The sequence below is a fragment of the Tamandua tetradactyla genome, chromosome 15, assembly GCF_023851605.1.
Source record: "Tamandua tetradactyla isolate mTamTet1 chromosome 15, mTamTet1.pri, whole genome shotgun sequence".
Lineage (NCBI taxonomy): Eukaryota > Metazoa > Chordata > Mammalia > Pilosa > Myrmecophagidae > Tamandua > Tamandua tetradactyla.
In genome coordinates, this window is record NC_135341.1 from 17616012 (window position 1) to 17640839 (window position 24828).

The window sequence follows — 24828 nt, forward strand, 5'->3', positions numbered from 1 at the left end:
ATCTGCAGAAACACACAAGGTGCCTGTTCTACCTATAGTGAGGTATGAATTACTCATTACTTGGGATTTTATCCACTCCTCTTCTATGAGAGTCAGCTGACCTCTTTACTTCAGCTCCCGGGTATCATTAATCAGCATTAAATAAATAAACCCCAAAGCATCCCTCCCTGAACCTGGTTTATGGAGTGGTCCATGTAAGAAATTACTCATTCCAAAGCCCAGCATCACCAATTCTAAGTATGTGGCAAAATGGTCAGTAAGTTTCAGTTGCTATATCTTTTGTCTGATTGTCTAAATCTCTTTTTCCCTTCACTTCAGTCACAGATTTAGATTTGTTTTTTTAAATTCTATCCTTAAGGTAAGGAACAATGGAACATACTTGCTCTGACACACAAATTCTCAGTGCTCCTCAGCTCTTCCCTTTATGAAACACCTTGGTGAAGCTACCAAAGAGTTCCTTCCTCCTTACTGATGGTCTCAGTGTCCCCTGGTGAGGGACAGCAGCTCAAAGCTGGGCCTCTCTTGGGGTCCAGACTGGAGCCAACTGGAGGTAGTGCATGGAACACTGAATACGTACACCAGCTTTGGAGGTAGGCAATCCTAGCTAACTGTGTGACCTGGGGAAAATCACTTAACTTCTCTGACCCTCAGCATTTTCACATGTAAAATAGGGATTATAAGAGTACATATCTCATAGGATTTCTAAAATGATTAAATAAAATAACCCAAGCAAAGGGCTTAGAACAGTATTTGGTTCATCACCGTTATTCACAAACCTGTAGTTATCACTGTCATCATACTTCTCTACCCTAATACAGGAAACACCACCCGCCCCATTTCAGTTCCAGCCTCCATGCTGGTCCAGAGGTCCACCGCACACCACCCGACACTCTATGCCCACGCATCTGCACCGTCGCTTCTGTTACCCAGAAAGTACTAACCTGCTTTTGTCTGAAGTAAACTCCTACTTGTGAATTTCTTCTAAAGAATTCATTCTTGTTTGCACAGAAAGGCAAATACACCCACACAAGCCACATGTTTGCAGTCTCATGTGTTTCTTTATAAGCCTTGTGGACAATCACAACAGGTGAGGGGAAAAGGCAGCCTTGGGAGAAGCATGCTTGGATGTGCCTGCCAAGTGAGGGTGCAGCCATGACAACCTGGGTACACAAATGGATATAATTGAGATTTTTCTGTTTGGGTTTGGTTTTCTTAACGACTGATTGTATCTAATCTGTCTTGTGTATTTGAAATAACTAACTACTGTTCTGTGTCCTGTCATCCTCCTGGAGTGCAGTTGCACACTGCTATGACTACAGGCGTTGGAACCTTTTGTGAAAGGCTTGCCATTTATTTCAAGATGGGCCGAGGACACTTGAGTTAGGTCTTGAGACTTAAGCAATTAACCACTTTATTCTGCAATCAGTTAACTCCTTCAACACTTGGCTCTGAAGTGTCCCTATTTATCATGTTTGAAGATTCAAAGCAGATTATCTTTGTTCTTTGTCCTGGAACAGAATAATATGGGTGGATAATGGAGTATAAGGAGGGGAGAAACCACTCCAATGACTCTGCTGCCCATATTGATTAAGGAACTTGAACTTTACATTCTAGTACTTTTCAAACTTCTAAAGATGTATTGATTCAAATGGAAAATATTTACTGAGTGCCTCCTGGGTATGTGAATGGGATGCACCAGGAATGAGCAGCTCCAGGGTTTCTCTGTGGCAAGGTCCAGAGGGCCAAAGGGAGGCAGGAGATGGAGACAGCCATGGAACCACCTGTGCACAGCAATGGTGCTATTTTGCATTTGATTGCTTATTTATTTTGGGTGATTCTGGGTGAAGGCCCTACTCTAAGGATTTGAAGAAGAACTGAAGCCTTCCAAAGCCATCCTTAGCCCTTCTACTAGGTGTTAAAACAAACCTGTAACCTTTAAGGAGGTCACAGTCTAGTGGGAGAAACAGTCACTAAATGAGAAAACAAACAAAAGTTAGATACAGATGGCAAGAAGTGTTTTTAAGGAATCAGGTACTATGATAGAGAATAATGGGGAAAACCCAGGAGGTGACATTTAAGATGAGACTTAACAATGAGGAGTCAACCATAAAAAGAACAGAGGAAAAGATATTCCAAGAGATTCACGAGCACATGAGCCTAGAGGAGGTCACAGAGGAGAGATGAGAGGGTGGTGTGGCAAATTAAGGGTGAGTAAGATGAGGTTGGAGAGGACAAAGTCTCAGCTCACAGGGCCTCATAGCTAGACAGAATAAAGCTATGAGATTTGTAACAACATGGATGGACCTTAAGGACATTATGCTGAGTGAGATTAGCCAGAAACAAAAGGACAAATACTGTATGGTCTCACTGATATGCTCTAACATTAATGAATGAATTTGGAGAATTTCAGTTAAGAACAGAGGTCATCAGGAGATAGGAATAGGGTAGATATTGGGTAATTGGAGCTAAAATAATACAGATTGTGCAATGGGACTGATTGTAAAAATTCAGAAATGGATAGCACAATACTACCTGACTGTAGCACAATAATGTTAGAACACTGAATGAAGCTGAATGTGAGAATGATAGAGGGAGGATGCCTGGGGGCACAAATGAAATCAGAAGGAAAGATAGACAATAAAGACTGAGATGGTATAATCTGGGAATGCCTAGAGTGTGTAATGATAGTGACTAAATATGCAAATTTTTTAATGTTTTGCATGAGGAAGAACAAAGGAAAGTCAATACTGCGGGTTGTTGAAAATAGATGGTAATTAATATTTTAAAACTTTAACTTACGTGTGAGACTAAAGCAAAAAATGTTTATTTGGTACAAAATTTATATTTTGACTAGTGCATTTCTAATATAACTTATGTGGACAGCTTAATTGAACACCATAGTACATGGAACCTTGAGTAGGGCATAAGATTTTGTAGGTTTGTCCAGAATGATGCCCAGATAAGTCCAAGAGTGATTTGAACAGTGAATTAAAAAATATTTGCAAAGCCCCCTTGGGGGAATGGTGAGAAGGGGGAAAAACTGAACTTCCCCAAGTGGAGAATCCTTGATATTCTCACAAGCAGTGGGGACAACCAAAGTAATAGGCGGAGCCCTCAATCTGGGGGGTTGTTCATATGAAACTTAACCCTGCAAAGAATAGGCTAAGCCTACTTAAAATTAGGTTTAAGAGTCACCCCCAGAGAACCTCTGTTGTTGCTCAGATGTGGCCTCTCTCTCAGCCAACATAACAAGGCTTCCCCCTCTCTATGTGGGACATGTCTCCTAGGGATATGAACCTTCCTAGCAACATGGAACAGAAATCCTGGAATGAGCTGGGACTCAGCGTCAAGGGATTGAGAAAACCTTCTCAACCAAAAGGGGAAGAGCAAAATGAGACAAAATAAAGTGTCAATGGCTGAGAGATTCCAGAGTCAAGAGGTTATCCTGGATATTATTCTTACACATTGTATAGTTATCACCTTTTGGTTAAGGTGTAATGGAGAGGCTGGAAGGAACTGCCTGAAAATGTAGAGCTGTGTTCCAGTAGCCATGTTTCTTGAAGATGATGCATAATGCTATAGCTTTCGCAGTGTGACTGTGTGATTGTGAAAACTTTGTGTCCGATGCGCCTTTTATCTACCTTATTGACAGATGAGTAAAACACATGGATTAAAAGTAAATAAATAATAGGGGGAACAAATGTTAAAATAAATTTAGTAGATTGAAATGCTGGTGATCAATGAAAGGGAGGGAGGGGTAAGGAGTATGGTATGTGTGAATTTTTTTCTGTTCTCTTTTTATTTTTTTCTGAATTGATGCAAATGTTCTAAGAAATGATCATGATGAATATACAACTATGATGATATTGTGAGTTATTGATTATATATCAAGAATAGAATGATCATGTGGTAAGAATGTTTGTGTTTGTATGTTGTTATATTGAATTTTTTTAAAATGCAGCATGTGAATTAATGGGGCAAGTGAAGTTCAAGGTTGCTGGAGTACGGAAAGACCAGGAACTGTGGGATTATCAGATTGCTCATCACACAGGTGACAGTAAGAGGGATGGAGAGTAAAACTAGCCTGGCTGTGGATGAGGGTTCATCAATATATAATATGGTAGCTGAGTTATCTTGTCTAAAATGGAAAAGTTCTGTCATTTTAATTTCATTTAATACATGTTTTAGATGCCCAACAGAGCATAAAGAAAATGTACTAAACATCTTTGTATCTACCACTCATGAAGTAAAGCTTTTATACCAATACTGTGACAGCCTCCTGGGTAAATCCTTGTAGAGTCATCCCCCTTCATTTTAATCCCCCCAAAACAACCAGGTCCTAAATATGATGTTTTTCATTGCCAGAAATTTCTTTATATTTTTATTGTATATACATGAATCCTTAAAGAAAGTATTGCTTCTCATGCTTTTAAACTTTACATAAATGATATAATACTATTTTTTTTCTGCAATTTACTTTTATCAATCAACATTATCCAAATTGATTTTATACACTCACACCCCTCGGGCTTATTCATGCTCACTGCTACATAGTTTTTCATTATATGACATAAAATTTATGTATCCTTCCTCCTCTTAGTGAACATTTAAGCTGTTTCCCCTTTTTTTGTAATTTCCAACATTGCTCCCGTGAAGATTTCTCTGCAGGTCCTCTTATGCATTTCAGTAAGAGTTTCTCTGTTCTCATCTAGCAGTGAAAATTTCTGTTGGTTCATAGGAAAAGTGTTTCTGTAAATTGACTAGTGCTGTCAAATTGTTCTCCAATGTGGTCATAACATTTTTACTCCCTCCAGGCGACTATGAAAGTTTCCATTGCTCCATATTATCATCCTGGCTTGATGTTGTCCAACTCCTTAATTGGGTGTGAAATGATATTTACTATAGTTTTGGCACAGATTTCCCTATTTATTAGTGAGGTTGAACATTTTTTTCATATTTTATGGGACATTCATGTTTCATGGTCTGTGGATTGCCCCATTGTTTCTTTACCCATTTTCTTTACATTGGGTTATTTGTTTTTATCTATCTCTATCTATTCATGACTTGATTATATTTTCTAGACACTAACTCTGAATGTATATGCATTGCAAATTCTGTTTTTTTCATTTTTCTTTTGCTGGCTTTTGTTGAATCTAAGTTTTGAATTAGACAAATTTATCAAACTTCTCTGTGTTGTATTTAAAGGAAAAAATTCTTTGATGAATGTGATCTGGAAGGATCAATGATAAGTGAGGGAAAATCTACCTCTTTCTGTTTTGTCCTAAGTAGAGAATGTATGGAAGAGAAAGTGGCCCCTACTTAAAACAGTGGAAGTCAGGAAAGTTGGACTTTTATTAAGGTGTGGGAAGTTCCTAGCAAAAGACTACATAACAATATTTCATATAAAACAAACAGAAATCTAAGGCATTAAGTAGAAGGCTGTTGACAGTAGGCAGGCTAGAAGGAGAAAAAGAAAGAGAATAGAAGGGATGAAGCAGGTAGAAAAGAAAAAGAAAGGGGTGAAAAGGACATTTCTCTTGGCCCAGCAACAAGGGAGGCAAAGTTGACAAGACCCTCTGTGACTCTTTCGGAGCCTAAAGCTCTAAGATTCATGTCCTAATTCAGTGGGTCTGGGGCCCAAAATACTGCATTTCTAACAAGCTCCCAAGTGAAGCTGATGCTGCTGGTCCATGGAATAGTAAAACAGTAGACCATCCTTTGCAGTAAAAACTTCAACAGCATTTTTCAAGATCAACTACATGGTCTTGGAAACAGTGTTCACAAATCAACATATCTACAACAATCTTGTTTAACTCAGTACATTTTTGTTGCTCCTTCCAGAAATTGATTATTTTTTCTCCAAGTTTCCAGATCATCAAACTAAAGCATCTAAGCATTTAAGTAGTAAGGTAGAAGACCATTGCTCTGCTCTGTTGACCTTCCAGCCCAAGCAAGTACCGGACCCAAGTGATGGAAAACAGGCTGATCTGCTAGGGTTTTGGTGACTGAAGAAGGTAAGCCACCTCAGGCTAATAGTATACAAATATCTTAAAAGAAAATATGGGGGAGATGCCTGAAACATAAGGCTAGCCTCCAACAGGGTTGGTGGAAGAGCTCCTCTGACTTGCCAAGGAAGCTAGAGCGGCCACAAAGTTTATTATATGCAGGATTGTCCTAGAACACACGTATGAACTTCTGTGTATCTGGTTGAACAGTGGTGACTGCAGCTAGTTCACACACCTGGACTAGCTGAGTTAGTATAACCATCCTAAGAAGATTTGTAAGGGGCATCTTAAACAAAGCAAAAATCATAGGAACAACAATAGTTGTTCAGAGTTTATTTCCCCAGAAAACTAATTATTATGAGCCATTAGTTTGTTTCCAAATAATCACAGAACAGGATATAGGTTGCATCCACTGGATGTTTAGTATATGCATTTAGCTTTAGAAATAAGCAGTGACCTTTCAGCCTAAGGCTTTGACCTCTCAGCCTAAGATATGAAAGAAATCCAAGTCCTAGTTAAGGGTTTGTCATTTACTAGCTCTGTAACTTGCGAACAAAATCACTTCACTTCTCTAGAGCTCAATTTCCTTGTCTGTAAAATAAGGGAAATGATGTTAATGCTTTCTGAGATACAGCCCATGCTTTTCCTTTCATTTGGCTATTTTTAGCTCTTTTCAATGGAAATTTCTATAGAGGAACTAGGAGGATCCACATGCTCAGCAAATGCTTGGGTCCCTAAGTATGACAATCCGGGAAACCAGAGAAAAAATGAACCATCTCTGGAAGGAGCAGTGGAAATATTCTGGTTTTAACAAGACTGTTGGAGATCCGTCTGCTCAGGAACATTCCTTCCAAGGCCGTTTTTGTTTATCTTGAGAAATGCTGTAACCAACCCAAGGACTCCTAGAACCCTACTGGAGCTCAGCTGACATAGTTTTAAGGTGACTTTGTTTCCCTCCATGAAATTTATTCATTACTTCTCTGAAAGTAGTAACCCTCTGGAACCCTATTGAAGCTCGGCTGACTGAACTGTGCCTTTCATTTACAGGAGATGTATTTGCTTTAGGTATGAATTCCTTTTTCTTGGATGCATCCTATGTTGGGACCATACCCCTATTTATTTTTTAATCTTTTGTGGTTTTTTAGAGCCCTAGTAGGGCAAAAGATCTACACATCATCTTGAAATTCAGTTACTAGGATTTTTAATACCAAAATTTGAACCCCTTGAACTGGGAGTGAGGGATGTCTGAATTTCTTCCTCTTTGTTGTTGCCTCTTTTGCAATAAGGAAACAAAGCAAGCTCTTAGAAGATACTGACGCTCATAGCATGGAAAAGTTTGTCTTCCAGGATCTGTCAAGGGTCTCAAAAATCTGAGATAAAGATGGGAATTTGAATGGCCTCAAAAATATCCCACTTTCAGGAAGACACTTGGATTCAATTGCTCAGCAAAGGGCCAGCTTTGGACAAAGAAGGCAGCCCCTCTCTCTTGCTACCAACAAGACTTCAGAACTGGTTGGTCCTTGAGATGAGGAAGATAAAGGAGGGGAAATAATCCCCCAACAGTGACCACCAGTGTTAAAATGCTGAGCTGTAGTTACAGCTCAAGTTGTCTAGCAGGAAATAGTTGAACAGATTTTGATACCCCATGGAACATGCCGGAAGGGGCTCCAGAGTTAGAGGTCACTTGTGTAGCCCTAGAGGCTATGCATGACAGAGTTATTTTTCTATCAGCACTTGACAGGTGAGTCGTGATGTCAGATCTGAATTCTTGTAGGAGCTGGCAAAACGTCAGGGCTCTACACCCAACTCAGTTTAGCCATCGTTCATTTCAGCCCTTTGTACAAACAGTCGAGTCTCCCGGCCCTGGCTTTCCAGTCTCTGATTTTTTTGTTTTATTTTTGTTTTTGTTTTTGTTTTCAGGTTAAACCGAATCACTGACCATCACAAAGAAAATATTCAAAGCATTGTATGGCAAAAAGAGGGGGGACATACAAGATGGGACTGTTGACCTTGCTGTGTTTGGACTACAAACAAATATTCACACCTGTGCTAGGCTTACAGCTGATGAAGAAACCAGCCAGCTATATGAAACAAACATATTTTCACACTTTTCATACGCCAAAGCATTTTAGTGCATATTGCCAAGCCTGAAAATTAAAATACAAAGAAGAGAAAAAGCAAAGAAATTATCCTGTAGGTAATTAACCAGAGGAGGAAAACTGCTAAATTGGTTGAACTTCACAGCCAATGTGTGATACATTTCATTTCTACATTCAGCAAGCTTGCTGGAGGGGGAATATCTTTCAAGTAGCATTTAAAGATCTAACGGTGCTGATAGGGTACTCCTACACATGAATAAAAATAAAGAGCATACATCTCAGCACAAGTGTTAAAGTAAGTACAAGAATCAAATGCAGGCAACTAGCATGATCAATTTAGTAAAAAATGTGGCCAGTTCAGTCTCACTAGGAGCAATTACTTGTTTTTAAATATGGTCAGCCCAGTAGCATGGTAACTTCATAATGCCCAAATATTGATTGGGTTTCCAACACTCTGAAGCTGCAGACTACCTAGAGACAGCTCCTATCAACAAACAAAGGAGCCGTTTGCTGCTTCACCCTGTGTAGTAAAGTGCATCTTCTTAAAAGATTTTGCCAGGTAATTACCTGGCTATTTTTAGAGCCAGAGAAGGCAATGTGTCCTTGCTCATTACATTCACAGATCTGTGCAGAATTATTTATTGGATTTTGATTTCCTGGAATTCAGGGTTGGCTTAGGCACAGAGTAAGCGCTCAAAATTGCCAACTGGTAGCCAGATACTGCCACAGACACAGCCAATAAGATTTCTCCTGCATGGTTGAGCTCTCCTTGGGTGGTCCTGGTCTTTGCACAGCAGGCTTACCCAAAGAGACCACAGGCAGGTCCAGAAGCAACTGTAATAAATGGTGAATGTTGGGGGGGAAAAAATGTGTGCATATATATATATATATATATATAGAGAGAGAGAGAGAGAGAGAGAGAGAGAGAGAGAGAGATGTTTGTTACCTTTGTTGAAGCCTGGAGATTTGTATTAAACTTGTAGACTGAAATTTAGGCCCCTGAGTTTTCCTTCTCCCTGGAGACACTGGCTGTGGTTACCAGTCACAAAATCATTTTGTGGTCAGTCCCAAAGAGTATTTTAATTTTACTTGATATGGCATAAACATTCATGGAACAAGGACAACATGCTGGATGGGAGATGAGGGTGGACTCAGAAAAAAATCAAGCAGAGATCCTGGCCCAAGGAAAGTTTTTTCAGAGAGATAAATCACACGCACAAAGATGATTTTTGACACCAGAGAAAGAGCTATGGAAGCTCTAAGGAGGGTGATGTGCTTTCTTTGGCGCTATCAGAGAAGGAGGTTGATTCAAGAGAGATGTTTGTCTAAGGCAGGGTTAGTGAGCCTCAGCCCTACTGGCATTTTGGCCCAGAAAATTCTTTGTTTTGAGGGGCTGTCCTGTGCAGTGTAGGATGGTGACCTACATCCCTGGGCTTTACCCAGCAAATGCTCTGGCACGCCCTCACGCAGCTGTAACAACCAAAATGTCCCTAGACATCGCCAAATGTCCCTTGGGTGTGGAAAGCGAAAGGATCGCCCCGGGTTAGAATCACGACTCTAAAAAGGCATTGTTTTTCAAAGTTGGACCAAGAACCATTTGCATCAGAATCCGCCTGTGTGCATGTTACAAACAGTTTCCTAGACCTCCTCCCTGGCCTGCCTGAATCCAGTATCAGACGTGGGGCCCAGGAAGCTGCCTTTTCACAGGCTCTCCAAGTGATTCTTTGACTCATATAGCTGGAAAGACACTATATGTCTATTTGGTGAAGTTACATTTCTGATCAAAAGTCAGAGAATGAGTGAAGTTTTAGGAAGGCCTTTGGGAACTTGAAGCCATGGTCTCTACAGGCGTGATCTACGGCTGACTCCTCCATATTGGATTCTGTCCGTCCTCTGTTAAGTTATGGCAGAGGGAGGAGCTGCACCGGTGGTTCTTCATCTTGACTGCGCATGAGCGTCCCCCGGGGAGCTTTAGGAAGTACTGACGCCCGGCTCCTGCTGCCCAGAGTCTGATTTGATTGAACTGGGATATGCCAGGCATCAAGGTTTTCAGAAGCTTGCTGGATGACTCTAATATGCTGCCATGGATGAGAAGCACTTTCCTAGACCAGCATGTCTCAAACTCGAATATGCTTAAGGATTTCCTGCAGTGCCTGTTAACACATACAGATTCCAGCAACCACATACCACCACCACCACCATCATCCCCCCAAAAAAGAAAAGAAAAACTCAGATTCAGTAGTACTGAGACGGGTCCCAGGAATCTTCATTTTTAACAAACACCTACCCTTTCCCCCACTGTTGTGTATTGAATTGGTATGAATGATCTTGAATCCCCAAACACATTGTAAAGGTGTAAATTGCAATAAGAATGTGAACACATTGAAAAAATAAATAAAAACAAACATTGTAAACATGTTAACCACAAACAGAATGTTAAAACTTTTTGAGAAAAGCATTTTTTTGTAATAATCATCGCCAGTCATTTGTGCAAAGAAATTATACAGATTGGCATGATGTAAGTCAGATAGGCACCTCCTATAAAATCTCAGTGCAGATGCCGCTTGGACAGGTGTCAGGAACAGGAAGATTGACACCTGGTCACTCTGACCCCGGGCTCTAGGGCTTGTGCTGGGCCAAGAAGCTCGCCCCTGCTCTCCCTGTGGTGCTGTGACCAGAGCCTCCCACTAAACCCCGGGGACCTGGCTCTCCAGCCCACCTCCTTAGAGCATTCTGCCTGCAGTGCAGGGGCTTTCAGGCTGACGGATTTGGCTGACGGATTTTAAAAACTGTGCATCCTCCACCTTTAAATGTGTTGTGCGCCCCTGACCTGGTTGTTTGTGCACTCATCATCTAGGCAGCTTTTGATTAAACAAGCCAATAAATTGCATTGAGCATGCAAATGAGAGTCACACTAGAGTTTTAATTTTTATCTGCTTTCGGTTTGTTACAACAGATGCAACTGCAGGACAACTGCATACACAGGTGATTCTGAAACAGGTCTTCCTTAGTTTTCAACACTTTGAAAACTACAGTGTTGGGTGCTTTGAAAACTACAGTGTTGGGTGCTTTGGAGTTACCTGTTATGTAAACAGGAACTACCTCTCTTTCATCAAAGCCAATTGACTCTGTGGTGAGGGGTGGCAGGGGTCTCAGACTGCAAAAGTAAGATGAGTCCTGAACTCAAGAAATGAGGGTTGGATAAGAATGTGTGACTGTGTTCTAAGAATGGCAATTTTCTGATCTATGTGTTTTTTTAATATGCGGACAATGAAGGAAGGTGCTTCCCTGCGTTTTAATGGGAAGCAGAGACCCTCAAAAGAACCAAATTATTACCCTGGGAATTGTGAGACAAAGGAATTCAGACAGAGCCTCCACTTTCAGCTGGGACCTAAATTCATTTATTCATTTACTCAGTATTTAGGGCGAACCTCAATTAGACATGGATGAGTCACTGTTAATAGAAAAGAAGTCCCTGCTCCAACTTTATCATAAGTCCTTGGTCACAAGCTTGCAGAAAATAGAAAGACATCCAAAAAGGAAGTTAGAAATGACTAGAATCCAGAATATTTGAGGCCTTGAGTCTAATAAGATTCCCTTTTATTCTTATTTTGCTCTTTGGCAAATAGTTAGGTAATGAGATAAAGAAAGCAGGTCATGGAACTCCCAAGAGGCAGCCCATCTTCTCTAGGACTGTTCCTTCTTAAAGAAATTGATATTAACTATGACAGTCAGGAGCCCAAAATAGTTATCTCCAGTGATGCAAATAGAAGGTACCAAAACCCACAGAGAGCCGGGTTCAAACAAAGGCCATTCAGGTACTGGCCCTGCCTGCATGGACGCTGCCCTCCCTCTATTCTCTGGCTGGACAAGCTCTTTGGCTGCTAACTAGAAAGAAGATCAGTCCACTTTCTGCGTTCAAGTTTATTTCATGCAGGCTGGCCACACCTGAAATAATAAACTTTAAGATTACATTTCCCAAATCACCTGTCTTCTCTTTCCCTCCACATCATAGAGAAGTTGGCAGCCCACACTCATCTCAATCTTATGAGAGACATTTGTGAACTGACTGCAGAATCAGTACTCCCCACGCGATGGGGCTTAGAGGACCCTAGATGGCATTTGACTTCTAGTCTTACCTTGGGAAAGTTACCCAGCCCCTCTCATCTGCATTTCCCTCCTCTGTGAAATGGGGTTGAAAGAGTTGTCCTGAGGAGCCAGTTCTCCCCCACTCACCTCCCCCAATGGGTGGGGGAGGCTCCTCCTTTCATTCAATTTCTGCTTAAATGTAACCCACTCAGAGAAGCTTACTTGACCAATCAATTGCTCTTTGTCACATTATCCTATTTTAATTCTCTGCGTAACACTTACTAACGTTTTTGCTTGTTTATGAAATTGTTGCTTCTCTGCCTCCTCTTACCAGACTGCAAGCTTTAAGAGAATAGGGACTTTGTGTACTTGTTCACTGCTGTATCCTTAACTCCTAGAACAATGCCTAGCATACAGTAGGCTCTCAATAAACGTTGATTGAATCATGTGTGCAAACAACCTAGCACAGTGCCAGGAACTCAGTAGGTGCTCAATAAGTGATAGTCATAATAATTATTTATGATTGAGCTTCTTTAAAATGGCATGGGTTTTTTTTTTTTTTCATGGGCAGGCAGCGGGAATTGAACCCAGGTCTCCGGCACAGCAGGTGAGAAGAGATGGCACAGGATTTTGATTCAGAAAGTCTCATTGTGTTTACAAAAGAGGCAGTAGAGACAGGATATGGAAGATGCATGTCTGGTGAGGGCTGGTTCTGGGGGCTGGGAATCATTGCGGCGGGAGAATAATTTTTTGTTATTATTTCTAATACTTCCTGTGTCCAGTTTAATACAAACTACTCTATTTTCTCCAGTGCTAATAAGGCATGATTACTTATAATTTTGAAATGAATTCCATTAGACATATTGATGGATAGAGTGTCCTCTTGACTTCTCTCTCTTTATCTAACTTTTCTTCCTGCTTTATTAATCTTAGGAAACTGAATATTGGCTCATGTTACTTATTTCCATCAGCCTAAAGCTAACCTCACTGGGTTTGCTTCCATCTCACCCCAGGGGAAAGAACAGAACCATGAATTTCACAAGCCCAGACCAAAAGCAAGGAATACTTTTTCCTGAAGATGATGTTCATAATCATATCATTTATAAGTGCATGAGAGATTTTGGCAGAAGCGCTTTGGTGTGAAGTTTTTTTAACAACTGAGTCAGCAGTTGTAGATGGCACCATTTCCAGAAGGCTTTCATCGAAGGCTCTGGACTTGGTCTGGTGCCAACCCTGAGCTCCAAGACAGAGCCATGGCACTCAGAATCTAACTGGGAATGCTATTTATAAAAATCTAATGTGCCACATTATTTAGGTTGAATAAGAAAGTGAGAGGAGGGATAATAGTGTATAAAAAGCCAGAAATATCCTGCTCCTTTTCTTTACCTGAAGTGAGAAAATAAATTTCATGTCTGACCATTGAAATGCCCACCTCTGAGCATGTGGTCTGCATGTCTCTGTTTTACAGCCGTTTCACTGTGAATCTAAAGAAGATGCAGTTGGGTGAACTGCATTCCTGGGCACCATTTGTTCCTAAAATTAATAGTTGCTTACAGCCAGAATCAGAAACTTTTAAAGAATAGAAATATGGTTCTATTTGCATATTCTGTAGTCAGATCACCCTGTGCCATGCTTTTTCAGGAAAGAGACCTAGGACAAAACACAAGAAACAACAATGATAGCAGCTACTATTTACTGGGGGCATAACACATGCAAAGCCCTGAACTATGGACATTACTTGTGTGATCTAATAGTCAAAACTTCTTCCCATTTTCCTAGAATAGAAGTAAGACACAGAATCATTCAAGGTTCTCTGCCTAGAGATATACACTGTTTAAAGAAGAACCACCCTCCCACAGTGTATATTAAGTATATGTAGCTCACAACCACACACACACACACACACACACACACACACCGAGATGTGGCATGGACTGTAAAGATACCAAGTCAAAGAAGATCTTAATAAAGGCAAAAGACGTATGCTCAGAAATGTTCACTGCAGCATTATTTGCATGAGCAAAAATAGTCCTAAATGGCTGTCAAAAAATAGATTGAGTAAATTATGGATATTCACATCTGCATTTACAGTATCATGCACCTGTTAAAAATTATGTAGATCACTATTAACTGACATGGAAAGATGGTGAGTGAAAGTCATCCCTGTCTATGGAAATGGTTACACTTGAGGTGTGTATGATCAGAGAAATGTCTTAAGGAATATTCACTAAATTATTAACACTACATACTCTCACATTAAGAATAAGGGATGCTGAGTGATTTTTACCTTCCTATTTGTGATTTCTACTGTTCTGACCATTTTTACAATGAGCCTGTGAATATGTATGATTTTTTAAGTAGTAAAGGGATTTTAAGAACAGATTAATGAAATATTTTGCATTGTTAATGGAAACCAAGATATTTTAGTTATGTTATCATCTCATCGCCAGCTATCCCAATCTTCTTCAGCTCCTTAAACACGGGAGAAACCTTAGAAGGGAATGTGTGGGTTTAACGCGCTCTAGCTATTTTTTGTTTTTATGTCTTCTCCCTTTGAATCGCTTGGGGAATTGAAATAAGCCAGTATTCCCCTTCTCTCACTTAACCTATATGCCCTTAGAAAAGAAGTTGAACTTCCATCAACAGGTGAATGGATAAAAAAAAATTGTGAACTAGCCATACAATGGAATATCATTTAGCTATAAACAGAAATGATGTACTGATAAATGCTACAGTGTGGATAAACCTCAAAAACATTGCACAAGGTGGGCCACGGTGGCTCAGCAGGTAAGAATGCTTGCCTGCCAAGCCCGAGGATCTGGGTTCGATTCCCGGTGCCTGCCCATGTGAAAAAAAAAACATTGCACAAACTTAATGATGCAAGACACAGAAGTTCACATATTGTATGATTCCATTTATATAAAATATTTAGAATAGGAAAATCCACAGAGAGAGGATTGGAGGTTGCCAGGAGCTGAGGAAGGGAGGAATGGAGAATGACTACCTTTGGTCTCCTTTGGGAGTGATGAAAATGATTTAGAACTAGATGGAGGTGATGGGTGCACAATATTGTGAATGTACTAAATGCCACGGAATTGTATCCTTTAAAATGTTAAGTCTATATTATGTGGAATTCACATCAATAAAAAAAATTATTAAAAGAAGATGAACTTGGAGTTGTGGGTTTGTGTGCTAGGGATCCAAGAAAGAGTAGTGATGAGGCAGAAAGAGATGTCTAGTGGACAGCTCCTAGGACAAAACTTCCATTGTAGGGGCAGCTTTCTTGGCATGTACCATGCTGTTTAGACCCTAGAAATATCTTTGGCTCTATTTTAATGGTATCCCCTGCATTCTTTATCCCTACCAGTGGGACAATGTGAAAGATATTTCAATATGAAATTCTGAACTTAAGATTCTAGAGAGCAAGAAACATGTCATATTTGACCTTATGTTCCCAGGATCTCATCTAAAGACTGACCATTTGTCAGCAATCAATAAATATGTGAATAAGTGAGAAAAGAAGGAAAGAAAAGAAAAGGGTAAGGCAAGCCGGCCAACACTGATCTTTTGGTAAGATACATTTCTTTTATAAAGTACTTTGTGTCTTAAAGCTGACTTTGACCACACCTCACCCCATCATCAAGAGTTGGGTTCTCTCTTAAAGTGGTTCTAAAAGAAAAATCCCATTTAAACCACTCTTCCTTTCATATCCTACCACCACCTTCCACATGTATCCCTTCCCATTAATTTCAGGTGAAAACAAAAATAATTGGTTACTACACACTATTTAAGGTTATATAAACCAATTTCCAATAACAATAGGAGCCTGTAAATTTCTGACTACTGGATATCAACTATTTCTCCGTGTTGATCACCGAGAATTCTGAAGTTCTCACTTCCATGCTTTCATTGGGAAGACGAACAGCAGAATGGAAAGAATATGGGTTGAAAAGTGGTCCCTCCCACTGTTTTGGTGATAAAGACTTGATGCAAAGATAATAATTAAAACATTAATTTCCAGATACACGTTTCATTTAATCTTCTGCATTGCTGTATATTCTTGGGTAAGTTACTAAAACTTTCTGAGCCTCCATTTACTCATCTCCAAAAGAGTGAAAATAACTCCATTGGGTTATGAGGATTAACTTTCTACCAAGGTTTCATCACCAAAACAGGGAGAAAGGGCCAGATTTTTTCAAGAAAGAATAGCCAAAACTTCAGCCCTTCTTTGAAAATATTTATTTTACGTTGTATAAATTATGGCTAGTTTTAAGGAAGACCTAGGAGGCCTGAATACTTGAGTGTAATGAACTCAGTGAAAGACACCTGGCTCCAAATTTTTACACAGGGAGGTAACTTTGAAAACAAAACAACATACCACCTGCTGATTTCCTTATTAAGAAACCAAGAATTATGTAACTCAGAATCACAGACAATCTGCATGTGAAATGAGAAGGCATAGAAGGGACAAGTTTCATCAAGTTCATGGGCATTTTGAGACCTGTAACCACACAATTAGCACAGGTGAAGAAATCTTCAGTTAAAACTGCAGTGTGCCAAGTCAAACCTCAGGATAAACATGGGTTGATACGATTGTGTCATACAGCACTGGCATGACAGAGTAAAAGGGTAGTGTAATAAAAAGCCTAAGGTGAAAATGCTTTGATCACCCAGCAATTTAGTTTATGAGAAATTATCTTTGATCATTAACTTCGTGGCCATGTTGCAGAAAACGTTATGGAGAACAGTAGCATTGGGGTTGATTCTGTAATGATATGAATTCTTGGCGGCTTTTCATTGATAGGGAAGGCAGGTGTATAAACAGCAATGTACAAAGTTAAATGTGAGGGGTGTTTTCATTTCAAGGATGTCATTTGGCATCAGAGCATCGTGCTTTGAGACCAAGAGTCAGCAAGCTTTTCCTGTAAAGGGCCAGGTAGCAAATCTTTTTGGCTTTGCAGTCCATATGGTCTCTGCCACAACTACTCAACTCGGCCATTATAGCTTGAAAGCAGCCCAAGATGCTTAGAAAACAAATGAGCAAGACTGCCTTTCAACAAAGCTTTATTTACAAAGTCAGGCTTTAAGTCCATGAGCTGTAGTCTGCTTTAAGCCAGTCTACTTTGTTTTGGTCATCCCAGGCTCCAAACTACCTATATTGCCAGCTGACATCATACTCTTCATGTGTAAGAAGTATTTGGTTTGGCCTTTCAGTAGAGTGGATTTGTGTTGTGAATTCTGAATCTGTGACTTAGTCCAGGAACTATTCCTACCACAAAATTATCATAGTGAGATTATGTCTTCCCTTCTACCCTTACATTTTTCCCTTGGGTGATTTTCAGGATGTCGTTGTAAACTGCCCTAGTTCAACACATATCTCTAGTTTTAATGCCATCTTTCAACAAATTCTCTAAGTGCCAACAAACTTTCACACAGTAGAGAAGCCCCAGCTTCATTCGAATATACTAGATGAACAAAGTCAAATAAGTTTGAGACCGTGTCTTGTTGATGTATACCACACAGTTCTTTACAGCTGGCAGGTTTCCAATAAATATCAGGTGAGTAGAAAAGTGAGCAAGTAAATAAGGAATGAATGAATAAAAGAATGATTATCAGGCAGCCAATGAATCGATGTGTTTCTAGATCAGTAGTCTGGATCTTTAGGAAGTAGATTTGTAGCCAAGGGTATTTTGAGTAAATATTTTGTTTGAAAGATCTGTCAATAATATTCAATATTCATGGAGCACAGTCAAAAAAATTCAATATTCATCCTTCACTCATTTATTCAACAAAAAATTAAGGAGTGTCTACATGCTATTCTTTGGGGATACGGTGATGGACAAAATCTCTGCCCTACTGGAGCTTATATTCTACTGCAGGGTAGAACAGTAAACAAGCAAGGTAATACATAGTAAGATAACAGGTAATCGGCTTTAGGGTTTGCTCTACAATGACCAGCACTTGCCATGCTGCCTTGTATTCGGCAGTTATTTGTTGCAGGGGTGATTTAGGTCTATGAACCAGTCTGTTTCTGCTTCTGCCTCAGTTTCCCACCTGCAGAACAGAGCTGAAAAGTGGGTCTCGGTAAAGTTGGGACTATAAGAGTAATAAGAACTGGAATATATTTCAGATATGAACAAGAATGGCTGTCTTGCGCCAGCATTGGGCTTGGAGAAGAGTTACTTCTTTCAAGCAGTTTGAAGTTTCCCATGCTAGTTTCTGGCAAGGAGCTGTATAATGTTGGTGGCAGCTTCAGGAACTAGAGCCAGTGGGCTGTCCTTGACAACTCAGAGCTTGTGCCATCTCAGGGCCCTATCAATAACAGTACCACACACATGTCTGGTGCCTGTGGCAATGACAGTCCCGGGAACATCTGCTCTTTCTCTCTGAAAGCCCCATGATGCACTTCCAGAGCCTAGGCTCCTGAGGGGATAAACAGAGAAGGGGATTAGCAGCCAACACAAGAGAAACAATCAAGGGTGTTTGCTGCTGCTGCAGCCAGACCAGCCGCTGCTTATCCAGACAAAGCTCATCTCTGCTGCAAAGCTGCCAGGGGACGCTAAGCCAGTGTCAAGAGGGAGCCGGAAGAGACCAAAGGAGCAGACCTCAAGGTGACCCTCACTACAGGGCTGGGACAGCGAGTTTGTCGCCCTAGAAGGGCCAGCTGGATCCAGGAGCTGAGAAGTCTTTCCAGGATGAGCCTGAAGCATCAGACCTTTGACAGCTGCCTAATATATGGCCACAGGAGGAAGTTAGGGAAGAGGAAGAGGACTACCCAGCCATACCTCTCCAGAGAGGGCAAGTTTAGGAGAACAATCAAGAGGAGTGTCATTTCCTGCTAATAATCCTGTCTTGTCCGTGTGTAGTTTTCTGCTTTCCAGTACACTCTTTTTAGGGGGGGTAGGGGGATGGGGGTGGGGGCAGTGCATGGTCCGGGAATCAAACCCAGGTCTCCCACATGGAAAGCAAACATTCTACCACTAAACCACCCATATACCTCCAGGACACTCTTAATAAAGAAATAGTTTTCATTGATTGGGGACTTATTATAAGCCAGATAATATGTTAAGCATTTTATACCCATTACAATATTTAATCCACTTGACCACTCACTAAGAGGCAGTTATCATTAAACCCATTTCTCAGATGAGGAAACTGAGGCTCAGGGAAGTTAGGTAAACCTGCCAAAGGACACAAAGATAGCAGGTAATGTACTTGGTATTTAAACTCGGTCATCTGTTTCATCACATGACATTATCTTTTATATCCATCATTTTGATTATTCCTTACCACAAATGAACAGATTGGAATGATTTTCCCAACTTTATAGCCTAGAACGATGTTGTCCAACACCACAGTTGTTAGCTGCATGTGACTATTTAGATTTAGATGAATTAAAATTAAGTAAAATCTTAAAATCAATTCCTTAGTCATGCTGACTACATTTTAAGTTGCTCAATAGCCACCTGTGGCTAATGATTACATAGTAGACAACACAATTTCAATCATCATTTCATTCATTCCATCATTGATTCATTGCAACATTTCCATCATCACAGGGAGTTCTATTGAACAGCACTTGACTAGAACCCTGAGATTCGTTCAGCAGTTTTCAGCCCTCTGCCAGGTGCTGTGCTAGAAGGTACAATGATAGAAAGGGCACAGTCATTTCCTTAGGAAAGTGACAAACCTTGGGAGCCATGAGAGATTAAATAACTTGCTGCAGATACAGACAGAGACCAAAACTCTGTTTACCTCTATGTCTTCATCATGCTGAAATTCAGACTTCCTCAGTAGTGAAAGGAAAATAAGATGACTCAGAGGAGCCCAACATTGGCTTTCTCTAGATCTGCTCTTGCACCAACATTCAGGCTGTGATGTCAGCCTTGAGCTAAACTAAGTTGTTCAAGTTTGCATGAGAAATAAAAATAAAAAGAAAGAGAAGAGAGTTTGGGTTGGGCAAAGTACATCAAAGTGGACATGCACACATAGCTGATCACAGCTATGAGAGCTGCATTTTGTGTACCCAGTGAGGTCAAGAAGATGTAAACCCACCACTTCTTGGATCCAGTCTCTGATCAGGGCAAACACTCTTGGAAATAAATTAGATGGGCACAAGTCCCCCACCCCCACCCCCAAAAAAAACATTTATGAAATGAGTTGCAGTTCTACGGTAATGACAGTATAGGGTAGCATTTAAGAGCATAGATCCTTTATTCAAGGATCAATCAATTCAAGGAATTGATTCAAATTCCAGCTATCCCTCTTCCCAGCTCTGCAAACTTGGGAAAGTTACTCAACTTCCCTAAGGTTTTCATCTGTAAAATGGAAAGGTAATGATCCCTGTGTCTTGGGCTTCTCTTTCTAATGAATGAGATTTATTTGTGTCTTGGGCTTCTCCTTATAATGAATGAGATTTATTTGTGTTGTGCAGCACCCACATCTGCCAGATACATAGTAAGCACTTGATAATGTTAGTTTTGGAGTGCTAAAAACTATTTCATCTATATGTATCAATAGGTTTGGTTTCCCTAGACCTATAAAATATTAAATTCATTTTCTTTTTCTTTCTATTTGAGACAGAACCTTGTGACTTAAAGCAAACATACTGAATTGCATTCACTTGATTATTTTATTCATGTAGTTTTTTTTATGTAATTGGATGATAAAACTTAAGAGAGGATAAGAAATAACATGGCAAATACATGGTAAGTTGACTCAGTTTAGGGAGGCTCAACCATGAAAGCAAACTTACTCAGCCAATATTTACTGAACAACCTTCTACGTGTCAAACAAAGATGAATGAGATATAGCCCCAGCATAGAAGAGTTTGAAATCTAGTAAGAAAGGATAGGCAAGAACACACATATGCAAGTAATACCAGTGTTTTTGTTTCCTTGGCTGCTCAAGCAAATACCATGAAATGGGTTGGGTTAAACAATGGGAATTTATTTGCTCATAGTTTTGAGGATACACGAATGTCCAAATCAAGACATCATCAAAGCAATGTTTTTTACTCTGGAGATTGTGTGTGGCATTCTGGGGCTGGCTGCCAGCAATCCTTTGTCCTTAGCTTGTCACACGACAGTGTCCCCTAGTCTCTCCCTTTTCTCTTCCCACTTCTCTTGATGCTCAGTTTCTTGCTTCCTATTGTTTTTCTCCCTCTGTGTCTGAATTTCATTCTCTTATGACAGACTCCAGCAATAGGATTGTGACCCATCCTGATCTATATGGGTCATACCTTAACTGAAGAAATCTCATCAAAAGATCCAACTTACACCCACGGAAATGGATTAATTTTAGTAACATCTTTTTCTGAGATATTTACAGCTCCGAACCATCGTAACTAGTGCCACAAAAGAGGTACAAAAGTCTTGTGAGGGGCTCAGAGGAAAGTAAAGGCACACTTAATTACATAAATACAAAAAGTTTTCATGAAAAGGTAAATTTCAAACTGGACCCTGAAGAAGAACCAAAATTCTGACCAAAGGAAGTGTAGCACATTACAAGAGGCAGAAACAATATAAGCAAAGGTTTGATCAGTTGATGCAGTTGTGACAAGGTGTAGGGCAAATACTGAGAAAAAGCAGTGGATAGGGCTTGAGCTGGTGGATTAAGGAAAGAATGGGGAGATTCAAACACATACTTAGGAGCGTGGACTTTATTTATAAGGTATTATAAAGTCAATGGTACTTTAGAAGAATAATTTTTGTCATTGTAAAGCAAGGAGAGACTAAAGGCCAGGAGATTAATCAAGGAGACTTTGCAATTTTATAGCTAAGGTGTGATGAGATGTAGTGAGCAAGGACGGTTAGAGTAGGGGAGGTGGGAAAGACAGAATAATATATTGATATTATTATCAATGTTATTTTAATTTATGTTGTTATAGAACAGGCATTGTTGGGTCTACAGTTTTGAGCCTGGGTTTAATGAGTTTGATAGGATGGGGAAATTGGAAAAAGGAGTTCACCTGAGGAGGATGATTATGAGTTCAGATTGGACTAGGTGACCAGTTCCATTCTTGATATGACTATTCACTTAGTCACCCAAGCCTGGATTTCATCACAGATGTATTCCACTTTTCAACATCCCTTAAGTTACCATATTAATTACCTATTGTTGCATAACAAAATACCCCCAACATTTTGCATCTTAGAAAAACAAACATTTATTATCTCACAATTTCTAAGAGTTGGAAATCCAGGAATGACTTAGCTGAGAGGTTCTAGTTCAGGCTATCTTATGAGGTTGCAGTCAAACTGTTAGCTGGGCTACAGTCATCTCAAAGCTCAACTGGGACTGGTGAATCCATTTCCAAGCTCATGTTTTTGGCAAATTTCCATTCCTTGCTGGCTTTTGGCTGGAGACCTGAGTTTCCTGCCAGATGAGCCTCTCTATATGACAGCTTACAGTATAGGAGCTGGCTTCCTCCAGAGCAAGTGATCCAAGAGAAAAAGCTCAAGATAGAAGCCACAATCTGTTATAACCTAATCTCAGAATTGACCTATGATCACTTTTGTAGTATGCTATTACTTATACTGACCACTCCTGGTATAATATGGGAAGAGACTACATAAAAGGGTGAATATCAGGAGACAGAGGTCACTGAGGGCCATCTCGAAGGCTGCTACCACAGCCTACTCAGTCCTGCCCTCTAGCTTCCATATTCCTCAAATTTTGCCCTGTTCTCCACTTCACTTCCATTGTCCTAATGCCATGCATTTATCTCATATTTGGTCTATTGCAGTTCCAGGCTAACAGATCATTCTTTCTTCAACCTTTCTACAGACTCATCCTTATCACTGCAAAAAATGATCTCTCAAAGCTGGAGATCTGCCCATCCCTTCTCATGCACGTCCTGCACCTATTTTTTAAATCATTGGTCAATCTCCTTAGCATGGGTTTGAGTACCCTATGACCCAGTCCCTCCTGGTGCTCCAGCTTGATCCCCTGGTACCTTCTGCCTTAGACTACACTCTAGTAAATCAGTACTCTTTGCGTTCTCTATACTAGTTGTTCCATTTCATATATTCATACTTCTGCTCCATTCCTCCCTCTGCCTGCCATACACTTCCTCCTTTGTCCCATCTTTACCAGGCAGAATAGCATTGTGATTCAGAGCATAGTTGCAGGAGCCATAACTCATGTATCAAACCCCAACTCTAGCTTTTACTCATTGTATGATTTTGGCAACTTATTTAAACTTCACAAGCTGGGTATTGTTCAAATGATGTATATACACCTATTAACTTACATATCCTCGTGATACCCTAAACATAGGTGATTATTATTATCACCATTCTACAAATGAGATAACTAAGGCAGATAGAGTAAGGACTTTAATTTCTAATTCTAATTATTCCTTATTCAGGACAAAGTTCAGATATTATCTTCTCCACTTAACCCTGTCCTTCTAAACTTCTAAGATGAATTATGTGCTGTCCTTCATGCTTCCCTTAGGGACCTGGGTATAACTCTAACTTGGTAGTTAGACCATATAATTTTGAAATGATCTATTTTTGTCCCTTCGTTTTAGGCAATGGCTCTTTGAGGGCAGGGACTGGATCTCAGTCATCCATGCCAGTTTACCACCCAGAAGAATCACCAGTCAATACATGTGGACTGAACTGAATTGAGTTGAATATCTAGTCAAGTTGAATATCTAGGTGAAGCTAGAGGCAATGGCCAAAGAATGAAGAGGCAAGCTGGAGATGGGTCTGAAGCAGAAAGAGAATGTAAAAGTAGTGAAAATACTTGGGTTTTTTTTTTTTTAACATTTTTTATTGTGAAAAATAGCATTTATACAAAAAAGCAATAAATTTCAAAGTACACTGTAACAAGTAGGTATAGAACAGATTTCAGACTTTGGCGTGGGTTACAGTTCTACTATTTTAGGTGTTTTTTCCTAGCTGCTCTAAGATACTGAAGACAAAAAGAAATATCAATATAATAAGATTCAACAGTCATATTCACTTGTTAAATCCTATCTTCTCCTTTGATCCTTCTCCCAGTTTTTAGGGGTATTGGGGCTATGCCCATTTAAAATTTTTCATGTTGGAAAGGGGGTTGATAGAATGGGATAGGGGGATGGAGCTAGTTGATGTTCTGGAGAGGCTGGCCCCTCTGTGTTTCAGGACTTATCTGGCCTAGGAACCCATTTGGAGGTTGTAAGTTTCTGGAAAGTAGTCTTAGTACTTGAAACTTCTGTAGAATCTCAGAGCCAGGGAGTTCTTTAGGGTTAACCGGAATGGTTTTGTTGGAATCATGGTAATTAGTATAACTGCTTTATTTTTAAGAAGAAATTAATAATTTTCCTTAATAAAACTAAAACAGTGACTCTAAACTACTAATCTGAAAAATTTATCTGAAATAGCGATGAATAGTACCATCTAGTAAATGGAATCAAATTGCAAATCTCTAGAAATGCAATCCTTTCCATGCTGTTTTCTCCAGGAAAGAACAATCATATGTATCTGTCGCCTCCCATCCGGGGACCAGAACAATCTCATCCCAGCGCTTATTCCCCAAAGTCTCCTATATCCTTCCACTTCAGGAGTCATGAGTCTGTCTCACTGCTGTAGGCAGACAGGCTGATCTGGAAAATCAGGAAAACAGTCACATTTAGACGCAAAATG